The sequence below is a fragment of the Podarcis filfolensis genome (genome assembly GCF_964270895.1).
Source record: "Podarcis filfolensis genome assembly, chromosome: 13".
NCBI lineage: Eukaryota > Metazoa > Chordata > Lepidosauria > Squamata > Lacertidae > Podarcis > Podarcis filfolensis.
Genome location: NC_139615.1, coordinates 38,727,533 through 38,739,703, shown reverse-complemented (window position 1 = coordinate 38,739,703; position 12,171 = coordinate 38,727,533). Strand labels below are relative to the sequence as shown.

At 48.0% G+C, this 12,171-nt stretch overlaps 1 protein-coding gene across 1 annotated transcript in view; it reads left to right on the top strand.

Moving 5' to 3' along the window:
* LOC310747856 (la-related protein 6-like) overlaps positions 1 to 12,171 on the top strand; it is a 34,231-nt gene that overhangs the window by 6,045 nt on the left and 16,015 nt on the right. The gene's annotated exons all lie outside the window — the stretch shown is intronic.

Sequence of the window (12,171 nt, the reverse complement as noted above, 5' to 3'; positions counted from 1 at the left end):
ATGCATCTCTGGGTTATTTGTGGGGCCTGCCTGCTGTGTGTACATGAGTTTAAAATGCATCTCTGGGTTATTTGTGGGGCATGGGAATTTGTTCATTCCCTCCCCAAAAATATAGTCCGGCCCCCCAAAAGGTCTAAGGGACAGTGGACTGCTAAAGAAGTTTGCTGACCCCTGGTGTATATAGTGGTACCTTGGTACTCAAACAGCTTGGCTCCCGAACAAATCGGATCCCAAACGCCACAAACCCAGAAGTAAGTGTTCCGGTTTGCAAACATTTTTCAGAAGCCGGACGTCCAACGCAGCTTCCGCAGCTTCCCGTTGAGTGCAGGAAGCTCCTGCAGCCAATCAGAAGCCGTGCCTTGGTTTTCAAACCATTTCGGGAGTCGAACGGACTCCCGGAAAGGATTAAGTTCGAGAACCAAGGTATGACTATATCAAAATACATGAGAGTGGCAATTTGGAAAGGGTCTGGCCCCCTTTCCTCAGATACTTCTGAGAAAAGCAGCCATATTCCAAAAGCACATGTGCCACTCAGGTAAACTCTACATGTGTATTTATATTGGACATCCATCCTGGAGCGCAGCACGTCAGATGAGAAGTAGCCTTGAGGAGCCTTGCTTTGTAGAAAGATAATAGTAATAATAATAATAATAATAATTTATTATTTATACTTCGCCCATCTGGCTGGGTTTCCCTAGCTACTCTGGGCGGCTCCCAACAGAATATTAATAATAATGATTATAATAAAGCAATAAAACATCAAACATTTGAAAAAATGGCTTCTATTAGGGCTTTGGTGCATTTCTGGAAATGGTGCAGTTTCTTGAAATGGGTAAAATGTAGTAATCATCTTGCTGGATCTGACCAATGGGTTCTTCTAGCAGCCAGGCATGTTAGCCTGCGATGAGAATCTCGCATGTGGGTCATGGCGGTGATGACTGCTCCTTGCTGTTTGATCCCAACATATTCTTGCTGGAGGCTGCTGCCTGTGGATGCGAAGGTTCTGCATGGGTATTGATAAGCCAGGGCAGTTAACGGCATAAGCCTGCTTCCTGTGAATTTGATTCATTTGGTTCTGGGACGAGACGGCTTCATTTCCTTGACTTTCCTGAAGAGCCCAGGAGAGGGCAGTCATGTTCTAGTTGTGTTGGCCCATGTTTGCTGCAAGAGTATTTAGGAGAGCTAATGACTCCTGCTGCGTTGGCCTCTTTGAGCAAGGTTTTGTCCAGGGGTGACTCACAATTCTCATTCCCAGGATTAAGAAAAGCCAAGTTTCTTTCTCTTTTTTTTACAGTTTTCCCATGAGCCCAGGAGGAACTGCTCCCTTAAGAATGAATTAGAAAAAAGTCAAGTGATCAAACAATTGTGCTGAAATCAATAGTACGTGTGGCTCTTCATATGCCCCTGCCTTATATTGATTGGTGGCCCATGTAGCCTTGTAGTGCACAGTCTTGGGCACAAATCAATCCCAGCTCTTCATTCTTTAAAGGAAAATGGGGTTGAATCTGGGACTTTGTACAAGCAAGGGCCGTATTTCATCACTGAGCTATGGCTCTTCCATTTCATAAAATCAAGTTGGAAGGGGTCCCAAGGGTCATCTAGTCCAACCCCATGCAAGGCAGGAATCTCGCTAAAACATCCATGACAGATGGCCACACAACCAGTGCTTAAAAACCTCCAAGGAAGAAGAGTGCACAACCTCCATCGGGAGTCCGTTCCACTGCCAAACAGCTCTTACTGAATGACCACCGAGGCTTGTCTGAAACTTACATTTATCTTCAGGCTTGGGAGAGGACCTCCGAAATTAAATGAGTGGAAAGTGGGACCCTTTTCAGTGATGGCATCTTGCATCTGAGAAGCTTGCTTGGCGCCAAGTTCAATGGTACATCAGCACTGGGTGAAGACTTTCTTTTTTAAATCCAGGCTTCCAGCTTATTTCTTTTACAGGCTTTAGCTGACTGTTCATGCTTCCAGAGTTTTTAAGCTACATTTTTTTAGTTTTCTTAGTTATATTTTGATTTTCATTATGCTTCAGATGTGAACCATGCTGAGAATGTTAATGGAAGGGAAGGCACACATTTTTTTTCCAAAATAAGCAAGTTCTTTAGACTGAGTTTGTCTTGACCAGCTAAGGGAGCCTGACCATTGTGATCCTACTATGAATGTCACCTCCTCTTCCTCAACAGTGGCGGCTGACATTCCTCATACAAGACACAGCTTTCATTGCTGTGAAACCAGAGTCAGGGCAGAGCCTTCAGAGCTTTCTTCAATGCAGTATATCTCTAAGGTTTGCCTACCGTCCTCTAGATCATTTGATGCTAGGTGGGGTTTTTTGGGTCTATGTGTAAAGTCCTGGTGTCCAGCTAGATTTGCTGGAGGTTCCCTTTTAGTGGGTATTGTGAGCACTCAGATCAAGGATGCTTGCAAATGTAGGGCCATAGAGATCTAGTAAAGGTAAAGGGACCCCTGACCATTAGGTCCAGTTGTGGCCAATTCTGGGGCTGCGGTGCTCATCTCGCTTTATTGGCCGAGGGAGCCGGCGTACAGCTTCCGGGTCATGTGGCCAGCATGACTAAGCTGCTTCTAGTGAACCAGATCAGCGCACAGAAACGCTGTTTACCTTCCCGCCAGAACGGTACCTATTTATCTACTTGCACTCTGACGTGCTTTCGAACTGCTAGGTTCGCAGGAGCAGGGACCGAGTAATGGGAGCTCACCCCGTCACGGGGATTCGAACCGCTGACCTTCTGATTGGCAAGTCCTAGGTTCTGTGGTTTAACTCACAGCGCCACCCGTGTCCCTTTGCAAGGATGCTTGCAAAGGTAGGGCCATAGAGATCTAGAACGACAGGCAATTGATGTTTGAAATAAATATTGCAACTTGACAGTGGTCTCTCTTCCTGTGCTAAGGTCCCTCCAAAAAATATTATCTTGGGGAGTCGCAGCTGTAAAGGTGGCTTTTTTGAGTTGCTCTCATGCCCTGGTGAAGCATGTGCCCCTGTCGTGGGTTAACTCTGGGGCTTCTAGTCCCAGCATCCCTTACAGGAAAATGATGCGATGCAATTCCCGCTGAGAAGACCTCAAAGTCATCTCATCAGGAATCATGTGTGCATCATCACTGTCCTGCCATGGGTGCTGGGACTATAAGTTCCAGTCCAGTTCCTGGTGTGGAAAGATGATCCATGACACGGGTAGGCAAACTAAGGCCCAGGGGCCCGGATCTGGCCCAATCGCCTTCTAAATCCGGCCCACGGATGGTCCAGGAATCAGCGTATTTTCACATGAGTAGAATGTGCCCTTTTATTTAAAATGCATCTCTGGGTTATTTGTGGGGCATAGGAATTCGTTCATCCCCCGCAAAAAAAGTCCGGCCCCCCACAAGGTTTGAGGGACAGTGGACCAGCCCCCTGCTGAAAAAGTTTGCTGACCCCTGGTCTATGAGGTCTGGCTAGCATCCCTCCCTTCTCTCTGCCCCACAGAAAGTTTCTGGAAATCTGGAGGTGGGGAGCAGCAGGGCCTTTGTGAGCATTTGCTAGGAACACAGTCAAAGGCTCAGACTCTTTTGGGGAGAGCAAGAGAGGACAAGTGGGGAGAATACATGCTTCAACTTCTCCCTAACATCTCTGGGTGGGGAGTTCTCCTGCTTAAGGTTGCTGGAGAATCTGCTGCCAGTCTGAGCAGGGCAGAATCAGGCTTGAAGAATCTGTGCCCTGACTCGCTATAAGGATGCTGGTTATTTTCTGCCCCCCAGCCCCAGTAAGCGAAGGGAAATGCGGGGGGGCATGGTTAGGGGGCTTAAAAGGTCCCTTTTGGTCAATTGAGGGGTGTATGACTAACGGCCAAAAAAGGTTGTGGGCTGGATTTAGCCCACGGGCCACCAGTAGCCCTAAGCAGATGATGCAAAGCATTTGGGTGGGTATGAAAAAAGGCCAATAAAGGGAAGCTTAACTAGCAATGCAAGGGAATGCGTGGATGGTTGATAATGAACCCTTTTGTCTTGCAAAGATGCCAAGGCAGCTGCTAGCTGGCTCCGATGCAAAACCCCAGACTAGAGGAAGAGCCTGCATCTGACTCATCTAGACAAACTGTAATTAGCAAAGTCCACGGTGGGCTTGGAGCAGCGCCTGCCTCCCTCCCTCCCTCCCTCCCCTCTTTCTTCCAGAGCTGCGTGGGCTGCAGTCCCGTTGAGAGCGAGGTGGAAGGTGTCTCATTTCAGCACCTGGACAGCTCCCAATTCCCATCTGATGCTGAGAGCCTGCCTCGCGGGGGACTGGTGGAAATGCACTTTCGGGAGGGAGCAGGAAGCTTTTCCTTTTTAGGGAGCACATTGTCAAGTAAAACAATAAAAATACTTGACCAATCATGTCGGTTCTGCTCCCCCCCCACAAAAGTCCTGCCCTTCCCCCCAAAAATCCTGGCTATGCCCCTGGGAGCAGACAATAAAATAAAATAAAATAAAAATTGGAGGGGCCTTCGGGATTTGAGATGAAACTCTCACCCGCTTCTTTCCTCAGTCCCCTTCCCTTTCTTTGTGCTGTGTTCCTGGGAGATGCTGGGTTGCTGCAGAAGCCTTATCACAGCTCCCTCCATGAGAAGGGCAAGCATTCCTGAAAGACAAGACTAGCACACTGCTAGCTGAGTACAGTGGTACCTCTGGTTGTGAACGGGATCCATTCCAGAGGCCCATTCGCAACACGAAAAAAGCGCAACCTGAAATGCCATATCTGTGCAGCTGCACTGCGTGATTTGGCGCATGCGAGCATGTGCGAGCGGCAAAAACCGGAAGTAACCCTTTCCAGTACTTCCGGGTCACCGCGGGACGTAACCTGAAAGAACGTAACATGAAGCAAACATAACATGAGGTATGACTGTACACATCTTTCCCTGTGTTGCACAGACAGTCTCAGGCAGCTGGCTTAAGGTGTTGCGAAAGGGCGGCAATCCGGCTATTTAGGAACATAGGACCCTTCCCTGCTCCCTCTAGTTCCGAATTCTCTATGCAGACTGGAAGCTGCTGTCCAAGGTTTCGGACAGGAGCCCTAACCTGGAGATGCCAGGGATTGAATCATAGAATCATGAAGTTGGAACGGACCCCCAAGAGTCATCTAGTCCAACCCTCTGCAATGCACCTGGGATCTTCTGCAAGCAAAGGAGATGCCCCACCCCTGAGCCACAGCCCTTCCCTCTATTGAAAAGGATGTGGGATTCTTCCGCGAGAGGGAACGGCATGCCTTTTGAAGCACCTGCAGCCCTCATCCATTTATAATTTACAGTGGGGGCCACACCCACTGGCCCTGACTCCATGTCCTCTCTCAGCTGCTTGTCCATTCTTTGATAGCCCCTTGTCAGGGACTGGGCAGAGGAGGGGGAGGAATGGTGGATACTGCCTCCTCAGCCTGAACCTGCCGGAGAAGAGGGAGACAGTATAGATTTAGAACAGGGGTTGGCAGACGGTCATAATTCAGAGGCTGCAGAAGGGAGAAGCTGGGAAATATTGGAGGAAGGAGGAGGAGGAGGAGGAGGAAGAGGGGAGAAACAGCTGACTTACTCGATGTCCTTAGAAAGCATGCCAGACCCCTCCTCTCCCAGAACATGGTGGGAATTGAAAGTAGGAGAACAGAAAACGCAGAGGCAGAAGGCACAGATCAGCCACCGTAGGGATGACATATAATAGGAGAGACGGAGGGGGTGGGTCTTTACTCAGAGCAATGCCATTACTGCAAGAGAAGCCTCTCTCTGTGAATATTGAATAAAAGACTTGGTAAGAAGTCTTCTTGTTTGTTTAATTATTGGCTGCCCACTGTGGGAGGGATCGGATTCCCTGAAGCCTGACACCTCTCAACCCTTCCTTTCATATTGCCCATTTCAGGGAACATAGACAGTTCCCTTAGACAGAGTCAGACCATCACTCCACCGACCTTAGTATTGTCTACACTAACTGGCAGTAGCTCTCCAGGGTTTCAGACATGCATCTCTCCCAGCCATGCCAGGAGATGTCAGGAGTCGAACCTGGGACCTTCTGCATGCAAAGGAGATGCTCAGCCACTGAGCTGTGACCCTTCCCCACACTATTAACGGTTGTATTTTTTTTTTATTTTTACTCTCAGAAAGAGCCGTTTGTAGAATGGTCTGCCTCAGGTGCCAAAATAACTTGGCCAGCCTTGAGTTCTATGTACCTTGCCTTGTGTGCCAAGGATGTGGGTGGCGCTATGGTCTAAACCACTGAGCCTCTTGGTCAGCGGTTCGAATCCCCATGACGAGGTGAGCTCCCGTTGCTCGGTCCCAGCTCCTGCCAACCTAGCAGTTCGAAAGCACGCCAGTGCAAGTAGATAAATAGGTACCACTGTGATGGGAAGGTAAATGGTGTTTCCATGTGCTCTGGTTTGCATCATGGTGTCCCGTTATGCCAGAAGCAGTTTAGTCATGCTGGCCACATGATCCAGAAAGCTCTCTGTGGACAAACGCCGGCTCCCTCGGCCTGAAAAGCGAGATGAGCGCCGCAACCCCATAGTCTCCTTTGACTGGACTTAACCATCCAGGGGTCCTTTACCTTTTTTTTTTTTTTTTTACCAAGCTAAATGTTATGGGCCATCCCTGCGCATTGCTGCTGAAGAGTAGCAGCTGCATCCTCAGTTCACAAAGCATATTCCAGATGCAGTGTGTGTGTGTTTGTGTGTTTTCCCAGAGAATGTTTCCCAGAATTCTCCGCAGTGGCTTTGGTGGTAAACAAGTCCATACGAAGCCGGAATGTTTGAAAGCCACTTTCTACGGGTAAAAGCTTTTATTAAAGGGCTTTATCCATCTAATTGCTCTGTGCTAGGGCTAATGGTGCTAGCTGCTTCATAAATAATCAAATGTTGGTTAAAAGTGATATGGATTGATTTATGGGCATATTGTGATTACACGTCTGATTCCTCCCTTTGTGGGTGTGAGAGGTGCTTTCGTTTTGTGAGAACTTCCTCTGAGGCACCACAAAGGCAACTATGGGGAAAAAGGATGGTGGCATAAAGTTGATTCAAAGCCTCGCTGAGATAGCATCCGTTAAATCTCAGTGCCTATCTGATCGTCATATTTGAGGCGGGAAAGAACACCGTCCCCACTTATACATGTAGGATTGGTTAGGGACAGTGGCGTGTTTTTCATAGGTGAACAAGGCCAGAAGCACCAGCTTTCAAGGCGATGGGGGGCTGACATGGTGTGCGTGACATCATGCCTCCCTCACTAAGCCAGGCAGAAGCCTGGGCTTTGGGAAGGAGACGCCAGGCCTCTGACAGGATGCCTGCTTCCCAAAGCCTTTGATTCCCAGGCATCTCTTAAAGGCCTTTTTACGCTGACAGGACTTTGCTTATTTGACTGGTGCTTATTTGAATTATTTTTAATGGCGCTTCACGTTTCCCAGTTGTACGTTGCCCTGGCAGCTTGTACAGTGCTACCTCAGGTTAAGAACTTAATTTGTTCTGGAGGTCCGTTCTTAACCCGAGGTACTACTTTAGCTAATGGGGCCTCCCGCTGCCGCACGATTTCTGTTCTCATCCTGAGGTAAAGTTCTTAACCCGAGGTACTATTTCTGGGTTAGCGGAGTCTGAAACCTGAAGCGTCTGTAACCCGAGGTACTACTGTAGTATGGAAAGAACAAAGGGAAGGAAGGGAAGAAAAGATGGCGGCCTGCATCTGTGAAGGAGGCGTAATAGCTTCAGGGTATCTAGGCTTTGTGCCTCCCTGTCTCCCTCGGAACGGAGGGAGGTATTCTGCACGGTTACCTAGAAAATTAGCTCGGCTGACATTATGCTGCCCGTTCTCTCGCTTAAAAAACAACAACCCAATAACAATAACGAGAGAAAGATGGCAAAACGCCTTTTCTGAAGCCCTGTCAGTGACAGCAGGGTGCCTTGGAATCCGGGTGCCTCATTAGGTGGCGCTGGCAGCCCAGGGTGCCTCACCCTTGCTGCGGCTGTGCCTGTCTGCAGGTTTCCCTAATGAGGCCAGCCGTGTCTAGCAATCCTTTGAGGCCTGCTGCCTTGGGCGGGGGGGGGGGCGCAGGGTGGGGAGCTGCCTTCAGCACCGAGTTTGCAAACGGGAGAGCAGTCAGTTGCTGCCTACCTTTTGATTAGTGCCTGGAGGCAGTGGAGAACTTTGAAAAAGCAACCGGGGAAGGGAAGGATCCCAGGCAGACACACAGCTCCCTTGTTAGTTCCTTCTGGCAGGGGAGGGAAAGGCTGACAGGCCTCGTTTGTTTTATTCGGCTTTGAAACCCACATCCAGGCGCAAACAGCGGGGAACAGCATGGGCCCACTTAATTTCTAAGTGGTAGGTGCTCATATTCTGTTTGGCTATCAGTTTTGCTTTGGAATTCCAAGAAAACAGCAGCAGCAGCAACAACAACAACAGACACATCGTTGAAACCAGTGGTTAAAATCAGTGTGGCTTTGAGAGGCTCTGTCTGCCATCTTGATTCAATACAAATTCTATGCAAACACAGGCAGAAACCTACTTCTCAAACTCTGGAACCATCGTGTTGAATTTGGTTACGCTATCTTAAGAGCGAATAAAACAAGCGTGTTTCCAAGCTATGTTGAAGAACGTGTATGATGTTGTTGGTTTTATGGTACACTGCCCAGAGATCTTACTATTATTGGGCAGTGTATGCTGTAAATACAAGTATGAACCCAGCCCTGATTCTTGAGGGGTGGGAGGTGTTGTCTAAGGCTCCCATTGTGCATTCATTGCTCCCCCACAAAAAACCCCTCCAAATGAAACCAAATAATTCTGCAAGGCCAGCCCCCAGACCACTGGCACTTAGCTAGGCTCCTAACCATTAAAGGAGTGTGAACGCTGCCATCAAACAGTGGCAGTATGTTTTTGGTTGAAAGCGGAACGCCTCTCAAATGGCAGCAAGCACACTCACAAGTGGGTGTACTCGGCGGACAGCATCAATGACAGTTTTGGCATGTGACAAAAATGGACCTAATAAAGTTCGGGAAAGCCACCTCCTTCTGTTCCCCTTTGTAGTACAGTAGCGTTGGGTAGAAGAGAGCTGTGTGTGTGTGTGTGTGTGTGTGTATCTCAGGAGTGTCACAGCCTGGTGGCAGCTTGTGCCGTACGCATTTGCCGTTCTTCCTGTGAGCTGTCCAATTACTGCAGCTCTGGGAAGCAGAAGTCGCATTTAAAATAACACCTGGTAGCCAAGGTGGAATTATAAGCACGACATGCTTGTTATGCAAAAAAGGTCTGTGTTTAACAGCAGCCCAGCATCACCCCAGCGAGGCGGTCAGTTCAGAGCTACAAAAGGTCCCGCTTGAACACTTTTTTGTGATCTGAACCTCTTTTCCTCATCTTTCCTGCTCTTCCTCCCACCATTTTGGCATTCTCTCTCTCTCTCTCTCTCTCTCTCTCTCTCTCTCTCTCTCTCTCTCTCTCTCTCTCTCTCTTTCTTTCTCTCACCCCCACCCCCACACCATCCCAGACCCAGACTTTAGGCTGCACTGGAGTCTCTTAGCAAAGCGAAGTATGACTCCTCACCCAGCCCTCCACTCTGCTCTAGGTATTATGGGGTTGGAGTAGCAGAATGTCACTGTAGGAATGGACTCATTTTCAGAATTTTGAATTGAAACGTGGAGGGCCAGTTGCTACCAAGGTTAGGGGTGGGGCAGTGATTGGATTCAGTTTGCCTTTAAAACTGACCCTCTCAAATCCACCCTTCCTGGAACAACGTGAGAACCAAAACACAGCCATCTTTCAATGTTTGCGCTTATCCAAATTTAGGAATTTCTCCGACCGCAAGCGATGTTTACAAAATTGCATCTATTAGGTGAAAGTGTGCCCCCCCCAATGAATATATTAGTGAAAATGGAAAAATGAGAAACGGAAAAAATGTTTCCACCCCTAATCAAGATGGATCTCAGGAAGAATCATAGGATTTTCTTGCAACTTGAATCCTTTGGTTTGGGTCCTAGCCTCTAGAGTAGGAGAAATTGTGTTCACCTGTTTGTTTTCTTTCCAGAAACTTGAAGGAAAATGCAGCCCAGCAGGTGCATTGCTTAGGAAACTTACGCATGACAAAAGATTAATAAAGGATGTGAAAATACAAATTAGATCAATAAGCCCCTCTGCAGCCCTCTGTGTTTGAGTTGGATTTCCTGTACAATCGCCATGGCACAAATATGTGATAAAAGGTTGCCAAGTTGCAAAGGAGGACAGTGGATCGCATGAAGCTGCCAAGACAGGTTTTTTTTTTCTGCTAACGCAACAGTCCACACAACTTGAGGGCAAATCTGTTGGCAGAGCGCTGGCAACCTCAAGTATTCCTTATTGAAGTCCAATTTTCTGTGAGATGGGCCGCTGTGAGGGCTTCAGGTGGAGCTGGTCAGACTTCAGGCTTGTTAGATCTCCAAAAACAGAGCCAAGTGCAAAGCTCAGGTTTTATCCTCCTGATTTAGAAGCAGGAGGAGAAAGGCATTTTGTGGCCACTGTTGTTAAACTGTGGGAGCCAGAAACCTGTGCCGGTCCACTGCAGATCACTTGGAGATCTACCTGTAAGATGCTGATCTGTTTTCTGCCTGCCCCATCGCTCCAAAATTCAAGACCCCAAAGAAGTACATCTAGTTCCCAGTGGCTGAATTAATTACAGTGGTGCCTCAGGTTAAGTACTTAATTCGTTCTGGAGGTCCGTACTTAACCTGAAACTGTTCTTAATCTGAAGCACCACTTTAGCTAATGGGGCCTGCTGCTGCTGCCGCACCGCTGGAGCACAATTTCTGTTCTCATCCTGAAGCAAAGTTCTTAACCCGAGGTACTATTTCTGGGTTAGCGGAGTCTGTAACCTGAAGCGAATGTAACCTGAAGCGTGTGTAACCCAAGGTACCACTGTATTTCTTTTCTTGTCCAAGAACATTCACTTCTCTTTTCCCCACTGCCATATTATTCCAACTCAGAGGGCAGGCTAAGGGCTGGCAACATGTAGTACTGCATTTACCAGATGTGGTCTTTCCTTGCCTTGGCGCAGCAATAAAAATGCTAGCACATTTGCAAAGCTAAGCAGGGTGTGGTATGGTTTTACATTGGATGGGAGACCACGTGTTGTGATACTTGCATTGCCTGTTTCCATCCTGAGGATTGTCGCTCATCACTAGGAAATACACCAGGGGTAGTGTTTCAGGAACAATGAATGAATTTGTGAGCTATTCAAATCATAGAAGGGGTCATGAGCGTCATCTTGTCTGTTGTTGTTTAGTCGTTTAGTCGTGTCCAACTCTTCGTGACCCCATGGACCAGAGCACGCCAGGCACTCCTGTCTTCCACTGCCTCCCGCAGTTTGGTCAAACTCATGCTGGTAGCTTCGAGAACACTATCCAACCATCTCATCCTCTGTTGTCCCCTTCTCTTTGTGCCCTCCATCTTTCCCAACATCAGGGTCTTTTCCAGGGAGTCTTCTCTTCTCATGAGGTGGCCAGAGTATTGGAGCCTCAGCTTCAGGATCTGTCCTTCCAGCGAGCACTCAGGGCTGATTTCCTTCAGAATGGATAGGTTTGATCTTCTTGCAGTCCATGGGACTCTCAAGAGTCTCCTCCAGCACCATAATTCAAAAGCATCCATTCTTCAGCGATCAGCCTTCCTTATGGTCCAGCTCTCACTTCCATACATCACTACTGGGAAAACCATAGCTTTAACTATACGGACCATTGTTGGCAAGGTGATGTCTCTGCTTTTTAGGATGCTGTCTAGGTTTGTCATTGCTTTTCTCCCAAGAAGTAGGTGTCTTTTAATTTCGTGAGTGCTGTCACCATCTGCAGTGATCGTCATCTCGTCTAGCCCCTTGCAAATGCAGTTATCTTTTTTGCCCAGTGTGGCACTCGAACCCGCGACCCTGAGACTGAGAGTCTCACGCTCTGCCAACTTGAGTTCAAGGTCTACGGCGCTGAACACATTTGCTCGGGTTATAGCCAGCCCAGTCTTGCTCAGAACAAACCCATCAAAAGCTATCAACATAAATTGGTCATCATGAACAACTTAAGTCTGTCTGGTGTCAGTAGTCGTACTCTTAAGCAAAGCTTGGCCTACAACCGTCTGTGTCTTAGGGACCAGGTTTCGAATTGGCTTGAGGGAAATCCATGCCTCAAATCTGAATGTTCAGATCTGCAAAATAGATTAAAAAATGTTGCATTTTTGATCTCTT